Raw genomic sequence first — 12,008 nt, 5'->3', positions numbered from 1 at the left:
CTGCTGGACTGCTTTGATTGACAGGGACAGGTTAGGGGGAAAAGTAGCATTGGATCATGCAATTTCAATAGAGTTCTTTGTTGACATTTCTCAAGGCGTATAATTATGAGTTTCAAAAGCTACAATTATCTAAGCAGATGATTCAACGTTCACATTTTAAATAACAGCGAAAGAGTTTATTGAAGGATTAGTTGTTTCTAATGTGGGGCCTGAATAGAAGTTAGTTTTTATAAGATATTAATCACTTGAGGTGATCTAAAGTATTTGAATGGGCTTTATGATTAGGAGGTATTTTAACTATCAGGAATTTGGGTGTGAGAGCCATATGTGATTGTTAGAAGTTTACCTTTTATCTCCACATGGGCCCTGAGGTCTGCCCACGGTGCATACTGGGTGAGTGTCTACGGTGGTGGCAATGAGGGTACAGGGAGCAAGGGGGGGATTGGTGTGGGGCATGAGGTGGGATTGCGTTGTCATGGAGGGCATGAAGGGCTGTGGGGGTTGGGTAAGAGTGGGGGGTGATGCAATGTGAGGACTAGAGGGCCTGACAACTTCTGAATCCCAGCGGACTGAGGCAGGCCTTCTTACCATCCCACCCCAGCACTCACCCACCTCGGTGGCCAGCTGCACTCTGCTTTCAAGATCGAGGGGCCCCGACTCCATCCTACACCTGGTTCCTCCGGAGTGAAAATCATACGTTTCGGAGCACTTGTAACCGAGACGTGTCCGGCAAATGCGGGCGTTTCCCAACTCGCGCCCCCACCTCCATCACCAAAACTCGTCCCAGATTGGCTGAGCAAGTCTAGAAAGAGGAACAGGACAGAGAGAGTTGGAATGGCTTTGTAAAAGTTAAGACATGTTTTAACAAACCTAGATTTTTATTTGGAGAAAGGGGGCCAATGATGGCGTAGTGGTCATATCATTAGACAGGAAGCCCAGAGGCCCAGGTAAATGCTCTGGGGCCACGGGTTGAAATCCCACCATAGCAGCTGGCGGGAATGTAAATTCCGGGAATGGGTCTGGGTTATAATGCAATCATAGAATCCCTACAATGCAGAAGGAGGTCTTTCGGCCCATCTGATGATCTTGAAGCTGCCATCGGTTGCTGTAAAAACCCATCTGGTTCACTGCTGCCGTTTAGGGAAGGAAATCTGCCACCTTTATCTGGCCTGGCCCAAATGTGACTCTAGACCCACAGAAATGACGAGGGCAGTTAGGGATGGGGAACAAATGCTGGCCTCGCTAGTGACTCCTACACCCTGTGAATGGATAAAGAAAAAAATATGTCAATAAGCGCGACAAATGTCATTTATCCGAACCCCCAGAGAGCACGTGATAAAGTTCCACATGAAAGACTGTTGACAAAGGTGAGAGAGTTTGGGATAAGAGGCAACTTGTTCATTTGCGTAGCCGCTTGATTAAGAGATAGAAGATATGGAACCCCTGGAGCGCAGAAGGAGGCCATTCGTCCCATCGACTCTGCACCAACCCTCTGAAAGAGCACCCTGCCGAGGCCCACTCCCCCACCCTATCCTCATGACCCCACCTAACCTGCCGCATCTTTTGGACTGTGGGAGGAAATCCACGCAGCCATGAGGGGAAAGGCGGAACCCCCACACGGTCAGTCGGCCAAGGCCGGATTCGAACCCGGGGCCCTGGCGCTGTGAGGAAGCAGTGCTAACCACTGTGCCAGGATATGATTAGCGGTGCCCCAGGAATCTGCACTGGAGCCTCAACGTTCCGCTGCATCAAAATAAAAAAAAACTGAGGCAAATGAATTGGGGGGGGGGGGGGGGCAGATAGTCCAACCATGGCAGCAAGTTGGTTGGCAAAGGGTAGATACGGGCAGAACGTTGCAAAGTAACATTGATGGGCTGAAAAAACTGGTGGAGTTCATTTTGGGTCGAGGGACCTTTGAACCTCAGAAAGACAGATCAGAATATTTTCCAAAACGGTGAAGGAGGAAATAAATTTAGGATCCCAACTACGGATGTTACCGAAATCTGATGGGCAGGTTCGAAAAAGGATTGGAAGGGACAGTGGAGTTTTTATTTTGTTTATTCGTCCTTGGGATGTGGGCGTCGCTGCCTGGGCCAGCATTTGTCGCCCATCCCTAGTTGCCCCCAAACTGAGTGGCTCGCTGGGCTTTTATTTTGCGGGGGTTAAGAGCCAACCCCCTCCCTGTGTGGGTCTGGAGTCACATGTAGGCCAGACCGGGTAGATATCCTTCCCTGAAGGAGATGCGTGAACCAGAGGGGCTTTGACGACACTTTTAATTCAAGACCTTTATTGAATTCAAATTTTACCGATAGCCGTGGTGGGATTCGAACCAGAGACCCCAGACCATTTCCCATTGTCTCTGGATTACTAGTCCAGTGACAATACCACTCGGCCACTTTTAACTGAAAGGTGGGGGGGGGGGGGGGGTGTGTAGTACAAAGGGGTAAAAGTATTCGGGTTAAAACTAACGCCGGGTGGGGAACGGGGTTAAGACATCAAGTAGGATTGTATTCATTTGAGTCCAGAAAATTGAGGAGTGACCTCCCTGAGGCAATTAAAATTATTCTACGAGTTGATAGGATGGACACAGAAAAGCTATTTCCTCTGATGGAGGAGGTGTCCTGAGAGCAAGGGAGGGTGGGTTAAGATTCGAGCCTGGTAATTCCAGGGTGATGTCGGGAAGCACTTCTTCGCAAAGGGGTAGCGGGGATCTGGAGCTCACTTCCCCCGAAAACTGTTGAAGCTGAAGGTGGTGGGAAGAGGAGTGGATCAAAATTGGGATTGATAGATAATTGTTCGGTAAATGACAGGAGACCATGGCTAATATATGGAGGTAAGGAAGATTCGGATCAGTCCCCACAATCTAATTGAATAGTGGAACAAAACCCGGTTTGCAGAAGTCACAGAATTATACAGTTATAAGAGGCCCTTCGGCCCATGATGTCTATGCTGGCCATCGAGCACCTATCCTGTGCCCATTCTCCAGCACCTGCTCCGTAGCCTTGTCGCTACGGCATTTCAAAGTGCTCATCTAAATGCTCCTTAAATGTTGTGAGGAAGCTGGCCATTCTGGTTCCCGTGTGGCCGCTCTCCGCCCTCACCCCACAAGGCCACCCTCACGGTCGGCACTTCGACCCAGCTTGGCCGGGTGGTGCGCCGAGTTGCGAGTCCCCCCCCCAACCCCCCCAGCCTAAAAACGGATCCCGTCACGGTCAGTTCTCACGTTGTGGGATCTTGCTGTGCGCTGATTTTGGTTGCCGTGGTACCCGTACCACAAGAGCAACTCCACTTTTGAAAAGTACTTAGCGACTTTGGAAATGCCCGAGGTCACTTACCTTCGTCGGACGGATATTCAAAATTCTGAGGACTTCGGGCAGAGGAAGAATAGGCGGAAGGAAGGGTGTGTGACCAGGCGTAAGATAATTGGGACACTGCCCCGCCCCATCCCCGTAACCCCACCTCACCTTTTGGACACTACGGGGCAGTTTCACCATGGCCAATCCACGTCACGTGCACATCCTTGGACTGTGGGAAAATTCCAGCCAGCTTTGTGTGGCCACGTTCAGGAGCCAAGGACGTAGTAGGCTCTACATAAATGAAAATCTCCCTTGTTCAAATATGGGGGGAGAATAAGGGAATCGGACCAATTGGATAGCGCTGTCGAAAAGCTGGCATGGGCAAAGGGCAGAATGGCCTCCTCCTGCACCATGTGATTCTATAAACGTTACGTTGCATTGAGTCAAAGCAGAGATACGCTCGGAGCTGGGATCCCCACTCGGGTTCTGATGTTTCTTTTGATTAAGGGCGAAACGCCGTGGAGCGTCTACTTAACATGACTTATTATTGCAGCCACGATATAGGACAGAGTGGCTGCGAGCAAAACGGGCAGCTATATTTATCTCAAACCAGACTCTTGCAGGGATTAATTTAGAATGTTTCAAAATAGTTCGATGCAAACCGGCGTACCAAAAATAGGAGCTGGGTGTGTGCACCGTGGGTTTCTGCAACTCAGCTGAAACTATTCCGACAGCTCGAGGAAAATGGTGCACCTCCCTCTCGCTAACTTCTCAAACTCATAAATTATAAAATGGCCTCAGTAGCCGTGACATCATGGCCGAGGGAAGCGACTCCATAGGACGGCCTTTGGCCTCAACGATGGCCAGTCATGTGAGGGAGGCCGCAAAGCCTGCCTGGAGTGGTAACACCCTGAGCTGCCACTGAGAGACCCCCTCCAGGCACGTGGCCTAATCTCACTGCCTCTTGACAATGAGCCTTGTTAGGCCTCTCGCTTGCCTCAATTGGTATTTGTAGATGGGTAGCTCGGATGGAGCTGGCCAAACTGCCAGGTCCACCCCCGTGCTGACCGGGTGAAGCACAAAATCCTGCCCCAGGTTTCAGTGGGAGAACTCAACTTTCGGCCAGGCTTTGCTAAGCTGCATCCTAGTCTCCTAACCCAACCCAACCCAACAGGCCTCAAAGTCAACATGAATGATTCATAGCCTCAAGCAGAACAGCAGGAGGCCATTCAGCCAATCAGGGTGGGGCAACCAAACTCCTCCTCTATAGGGTGAGTGTATTTATTTCTGTTACATGCCCTAGAAAGAAAGATTTGAAGCGGTTTCTGGATTGTTGGAACTTGGACTTCTCTCTCATGAACCCTTAGTGAAGCAGAGTCAGAGAGCCCGTACAACGCCAGATACGCAGGCCGTACCTCTCAGCGATTGACTGGTCGATTCGAACAGCACATTGCCTCGGTTGTTTGTAATAAGTAGAGTACGGACCATACTCGACCAGCCCACACTTTTAAAGCCCAAACCAAAATGCTAGATCTGCTTTCGCAATGGGGCAGCACTTGTTGAACAATCCAAAGTGTGCTAACAGCTTACACGAACAGCTAATTTAAGATAATTAGTCGAACTTGTAACGTGACCCGTTTACACTTGCCAGAAGTTACATTCATTCATTCGTTCATTCAAAGGGACACAGTCTCTGCAAACAAAAGGGATATGTCCAAGCCTGCCACCTTTTTAAGTTGCCAAAGAGCTTGAGGAGCCTCCAGACCCCTATTGCTTTCTCCATGGAAACACCACAGCCAACCCCACTCCCTTTCCCGAGCAGTATAAATTGTTGTGATTGTTTGAAACATGTCTTCTCTTTTTAGCGGTATTCAAGTTGTGCTTTACCAAGCGACAGTCCATAAATTCTATGAAAAGGGAATTAAGAAGTCGTTTGTTAAAAAGTAGGAATGCCAAAGGGGTGATGAGAGAGTGGAATTAGGCTGGGAGGCTCGGGTGCGGAAGATTCCTGGTGCGGACTTGATGGGCTGAATGGCCTCATTTGGTGCTGTGTCAATCTGATTTTATTGCGATGATATTCAAGCGTGGCAGGGACACAAACCCGGAGGTGGCAAAACAAAGAACAAAGAAATGTACAGCACAGGAACAGGCCCTTCGGCCCTCCAATCCCGTGCCGACCATGCTGCCCGACTAAACTACAATCTTCTACACTTCCAGGGTCCGTAACCCTCTATTCCCATCCTATTCATGTATTTGTCAAGATGCCCCTTAAATGTCACTATCGTCCCTGCTTCCACCACCACCTCCGGCAGCGAGTTCCAGGCACCCACTACCCTCTGTGTAAAAAAAACTTCCCTCGTACATCTACTCTAAACCTTGCTCCTCGCACCTTAAACCTATGCCCCCTAGTAATTGACCCCTCTACCCCGGGGAAAAAACCTCTGACTATCCACCCTTTTCCCTTTTCATTGACTTTTAATAGGGAGAGGGAGTGGGATGAATAATTGGCAAACTCCCGTCCCCTGGCTTCACCATCCCAACCCCCTTCCCGCCCCCACTGAAGTGCAATTCAAGTCCATTTGCCAGAGTGACAGGATTGCTCCCCAGAGAAACAGTGTGGACTCGACGGGCTGATTGGCCTCCTGTGCTGTAGTGGCTCTATGACCTCATTGGGTTTGCAAATTTTCAGTGCAGTCACTCGGTGTTTTGTCATTCGGGTCAGTTGAATTTCAGGGCATGCCCTGTTCCCAGCCTGTGGATGTATTTTTAGCCTTACCCTCCACTGTGGAAGTTGATTTCCTCTCAATAACTCAGTTGCTTACAAGATGTATAACTTGACCCCTCTCCCTGGTGATAGTTTTCCAATCTATTAAGACAACTTGGCGGCAAACGTTTGGCCCGAGACCACACAGGAATGACAACAATAATGTTTATTGGTATCACAGGTAGGGGCTTACATTAACACTGCAGTGAAGTTACTGTGAAAATCCCCTAGTCGCCACACTCTGGCGCCTGTTCGGGTACACTGAGGGAGAATTCAGAATGTCCAATTCATTGGGCAGCGCGGTGGCACAGTGGTTGTCATGGCGCCGAGGGTCCCAGGTTCGATCCCGGCTCTGGGTCACTGTCCGTGTGGAGTTTGCACATTCTCCCCGTGTTTGCGTGGGTCTCGCCCCCACAACCCAAAGATGTGCTGGGTAGGTGGATTGGCCACGCTAAATTGCCCCTAGAATGTGCAATTCACCTGACAAGCACGTCGTTCGGGACTTGTGGGAGGAAATCGGAGCACCCGGAGGAAACCCCCACACACGCGGAGAACGTGCAGAGTCCGCACAGACAGTGACCCAAACTGGGAATCAAACCTGGGACCCTGGTGTGAAGCAATTGCGTGAACCACTGTGCTACCGTGCCGCCAATGTCTACACAGAAACCTTAATGCACTCCTAATAGAGATTCTCAATCTGACTCCCACATGGAATTTCTCTCTGGTAACTCCCCCTCCACCCCCCACATCTTGCAGAATGATGTTCCGCACCTTGTTGCTCACCTGGTGTGGCTCGGAAGCCCCGTTCGCGTATGACGGTCCCTGCCGCATTCACTGGAGAGGAAAGCAGTGGGCCCAGAAGGCCCTGACCTCAGTTTCCTCCAGGCTGACTCCCCGACCTTTCTTTTTCTCCTCATCTCTTCCAATAGCCCTCAACTTCCTGAGGACTCAGCCCTCGGCGACGGTTTCCCAGGCACAGAGGCCTAGAATTGCCAAGGGATGGGAACCAGGGACTCTCTTTATTAATTCTTTCATGGCATGTAGACACCGCTGGGCAAAGAGCGAATGTGTTGCCCATCCCTAATTGCCCTTGAACTGACTGGCTCGTTCGGCCATTTTGGTGAGGGGCAGTTAAGAGTCAACCAGGTCGCTGTGGGGTCTGGAGTCGCATGTAGGCCGCTGTGGGTCTGGAGTCGCATGTAGGCCGCTGTGGGTCTGGAGTCACGACCAGCTTTTCATAAATCGGATAGGATTTTTTTTTTTGCATCAAAACACAGACAACTTTCATGGTCAACATTTCTGACACTAGCTTATATTCTAGATAATTTTTGCATGTATTGTATTCAAATCGCCAGTATATGATAGGATTTGAATCCATGTCCACAGAACGTTAGCCAGGGTTTTTCGATGACTGACCCAGTGGCATTGTCCGATGACTGACCCAGTGGCATTGTCGCCCAGTCACCATCTCCAGAGACTTGTTTCGAGGACCATTCCTCATTGGCGAGGTCATTGCCACCGTTACGTCCTTGAAGACAGGCCTCTGCCATTCCCGCGAATTCTTCTTTTGTGTTTCTGTGCTTCCTCAGCAGGATGATTCCTCAACGCGGAATCCTCTCCACTTCAAGTATCAGCCTCAATCACTCTTAGACCACTTACCAGCAGGGCCTTGCCCCCTCCGCACTTGCCCCCATAAACACCCCTCTTTCCTGACCTCAGAAATGGACCAGAATCGGTTAGTGGTTCGTGGCTACCGAGTTAACATTGCTCACGGTCATTTGAATATCGCCCTCGTCCCATGGTTGGGATTTTGGTAGGAATAACAGGAAAAGGGATTATTATTTAAATGATAAAAATTAAAACATGCTGCTGTGCAGAGAGACCTGGGTGTGCTAGTGCATGAGTCGCAAAAAGTTGGTTTTCAGGTGCAACAGGTGATTAGAAGGCAAATGGAATGTTGTCCTTCATTGCTAGAGGGATGGAGTTTAAGACTAGTGAGGTTCTGCTGCAATTGTATAAGATGTTAGTGCGGCCACACCTGGAGTATTGTGTTCAGTTTTGGTCTCCTTACTTGAGAAAGGACGTACTGGCGCTGGAGGGTGTGCAGAGGAGATTCACTAGGTTAATCCCAGAGCTGGAAGGGGGTGGATTACGAGGAGAGGTTGAGTAGACTGGAACTGTACTCATTGAAATTTAGAAGGATGCGGGGGTGGATCTTATAGAAACATATAAAATTAGGAAGGAAGAGATAGGATAGATGCGGGAAGGTGTTTCCACTGGGGGTGAAAGTAGAACTAGGGGGCATATCGCCTCAAAATAAGGGGAAGTAGTTTTTAGGACTGAATTTAGGAGAAACTTCTTCACCCAAAGGGTTGTGAATCTATGGAATTCCTTGCCCAGTGAAGCAGTAGAGGCTCCTTCATTAAGTGTTTTTAAGATAAAGATAGATAGTTTGTTGAAGAATAAAGGGATTAAGGGTTATGGTGTTCGGGCCGGAAAGTGGAGCTGAGTCCACAAAAGATCAGCCATGATCTCATTGAATGGCGGAGCAGGCTCGAGGGGCCAGGTGGCCTACTCCTGCTCCTAGCTCTTATGTTCTTATGGTGAGAGCTGACCAAATCGGGCCTACATTCTTGGGGGGCTGGATTCTCTGAAACTGCGCCTGGCAGAGCATCCATTTCCGCGCACGGAAACGAGACCGGTGCGGTTCACCGATTCTCCGTGCCCCCGCAAAGCAGCGTTCCGGGAAGTACATCCCGCCACCTATCCCTGACCTGCGGCCATTGCTGGAGGCCAGCCCCGCCATTCCCCGCCCCTGACCGGCCCAAGTCCCGGCAGCGTGGACCACTCATGGTCGTGCCGTTTGGGATACTAGCGTGGCGGCTGCGGACTCAGTCCACTGCCGCCATGGTCGGGGCGGGCCGATAGGAGGGCAGAGGGGGGCCTCGTATAGCGTGCGGGCCAGGTCGGGCACGCGGTCGATCAGGGCACTACTTGTGAGGTCCAGCGCGCGGTCGGAGGCCACCGCCGTGCCGATGCGAGGCCTCTGACCCGTTTCAGCAGCTAAAGCTGCTAGATTCACGACAGGTCGCTGCTAGCCTTCTGCAGGGCTATGAATAAGGGACCTTTTCATGCCAGTTTTCCTGGCATGAAAGGCCACAGTTCTTACGACAGCGTGGGGATATAGTCCCAGAAACAGAGAATCCAGCCCCTGGAATTTAGGCAAGTAGGGGGCCACCTCATTGAAAGAAAGAACGGTGGTGAAGGGCGGTTGATAGAGTGGATGCTGAGAGATTGTTCCCGCTGGTCGAGGAATCGAAAACACAGGAGGCCGGGATTCCCCGTTGCCGGTCCCGCCCCTGCTACCCGCTGCTGGCGAGGACGGAGAATTTGGCACTGAGCCGAGTCGCCCATTCACCGGCAAATCCTTCCGGAATGAGTGGCTGGAGAATCCATCTCAAGGGCATAGCCTGGGAATAAAGAAGTCAATTGGTTCAGGGACTGAGATGAGGAGAAATTGTTCACCTCGAAGGGTTGTGAATCTTTGGAATTTTCCATTCCTGAGCGATGGATGCATCATCATTGGCTACACTTGAAACTGGGATAGACAGATTTTTGATCTCTTGGGGACTTGAGGGACATTGGGGGGGGGGGGGGGGAGGAAGGAAAATGGCGTTGAAGCCATGACGGTATTGAATGGCGGGACAGGCTCAATGGGACAAATGGTCAACTCCTGCTCCTTTTGTTCTTAGATAGACATAGAACATAAGATGCAGAAGAAGGCCATTCGGCCCATCGAGTCTGCACCGACCCACTTAAGCCCTTGTGTTTATCAACGGATGCCCTTGGCTGGGCTGGCCTACACGTGACATTTGGTCCACCTGGTGTGCCAGTTGTGGCTCCGTCAGTATCATTTTTACCTCTGAACCGGAGGGTGGTAGGCCCAAGCCTCTGTCCACCCTCCTGAAGCAAATACTTCATGGAAGGAAGGAGGACAGATGACCAACAGTATCGTCAAGGAGGTAAGTTTTAAGGAGCGTCTGAAAGGAGGGAGAGGGACAGCTGTTGAGGCTTAAGGAGGGAATTCTAAAACTTTAAGATGTTGGTGGCTTTATGACCAGGAAAAGAAAAAGGTTTTGGGGAGGTGTGAGTGATCTCGTAGGGTGGGAGGAGTTTCTAAACATACACCATGTGAAGGCACTTCAAATTTAACTCCTTGACCGTGGATTGCTTGACCATGTGGATAATCTGAGAGAAATGCAAGTTCTTTCTTGTCTTGACGTAGAATGTTCTCTGAAGCGGTCAAGCAAGTCACTCAGCTGTCTGGACTACCTGGGATAGACATTGGGCTGGATTCTCCGCCCCCGATGCTGAAATCGCGTTTGGCGACGTGGCGGAGAATCTGTTTTGGCGCTGAAATCGGGAGCGGCGGCAGTTTTTAAATTCTCTACCGCCCCCCAAAAATCGGTGTACTCAGGTGTAAACTGCGCCAAGTATCCACCGCCTCCGCCCATTGCCCCTGAGCCCCCCCCCCCCCCCGCGATACTCAGTTGCCGACCGGCCAAATTCCCGACGGCGTGGACTGTCATGGTCCCAGCCGTACAGGAGTCTCGCGAGGCGACTGTGGACTCCGAGGCCAGCACAGTCGGAGGAAGGCTGATTGGAGGGCAGGGGCCGGGGGCAATGTGGGTGGGCGGTCCGTGGCCGATGTGGGGAACTACTTTGCCCATCCAGGTTCGCGGGCTGAGTCCGGCATGGAGCACGGCACGTCCGCTAGGGTTGTATCAGCAGCTAGAGTGCAGGGGCTGTTTAGCACAGGGCTAAATCGCTGGCTTTGAAAGCTGACCAGGCCAGCGGCACGGTTCAATTCCCGTAACAGCCTCCCCGAACAGGCGCCGGAATGTGGCGACTAGGGGCTTTCACAGTAACTTCATTGAAGCCTACTTGTGACAATAAGCGATTTTCATTTCATTTCATAGAGCTGCGAGCTCTACGATGGCTCCCTGCAAGCCCCCAGCAAAATGGCATAAAAGACCACGGGCGGGATTCTGTGAAAACCGGCGGGGCGGGCAACTCCAGCGGGAAGGAGTGGCGTGAACTATTCCAGCATCGGGCCGCCCGAAGTGCGGAATCCTCCACACCTTTAGGGGCTAGTCCGGCCCCGGAGTGGTTTGCACCGCGCCATCCGGCGTGGAAGGGGCTTGGCGCCACGCCAACTGGTGCCGAAGGGGGGTTCATCTCCGCATCGGCCATCGCGGGCCTGTTACAGCGGCCAACGCGGAGGAATAGAGTGCCCCCACGGCACAGGCCCGCCCGCGGATCGGTGGGCCGCGATCGCGGGCCAGGCCACCATGGGGTCAACCCCCGGGGCCAGATCCCCCCCCCCCCCCCCCGCGCCCCCTCGAGGACCCCGGAGGCCGCCCGCGGAGCCAGGTCCCGCCGGTACGTACCTGTTGTAATTTACGCCAGCGGGACCGGCCGAAAACGGGCGCCACTCGGCCCATCGCGGACCGGAGCATCGCCGGGGGGGGGGGGGGCGCTGCCAAAGGCCCCCGACGGCGCGGCGCGATTCCCGCCCCCGCCAATCCCCGGCGCCGGAGAATTCGGCAGCCGACGGGGGCGGGATTCACGCCGCCCCCCACCGATTCTCTGACCCGGCGGGGGGTCGGAGAATTCCGCCCCACAGTTTTCCTGATGGCCTGAGGACATAGTCCCAAAATGGAGAATATAGCCATTACCTCACCTGACCAGCTACAGGCACAATCCAGAGTAGGATAGTGCCACGGTGGATTGGCCATGATCAACGCGCAGGGTTACAAGGATAGGGCGGGGGTGTGGGCCTAGGTGGGGCGCTCTTTCAGAGGATCGGTGCAGACTCGGTGGGCTGAATGGCCTCCTTCTCCACTGTAGGGGTTCTACTACCTTCTGCGCTCTTCGAGAGGGCGGAA

Source organism: Scyliorhinus torazame, chromosome 29, assembly GCF_047496885.1.
Source record: "Scyliorhinus torazame isolate Kashiwa2021f chromosome 29, sScyTor2.1, whole genome shotgun sequence".
Classification (NCBI taxonomy): domain Eukaryota; kingdom Metazoa; phylum Chordata; class Chondrichthyes; order Carcharhiniformes; family Scyliorhinidae; genus Scyliorhinus; species Scyliorhinus torazame.
Note: the sequence above shows the minus strand (reverse complement) of the source record.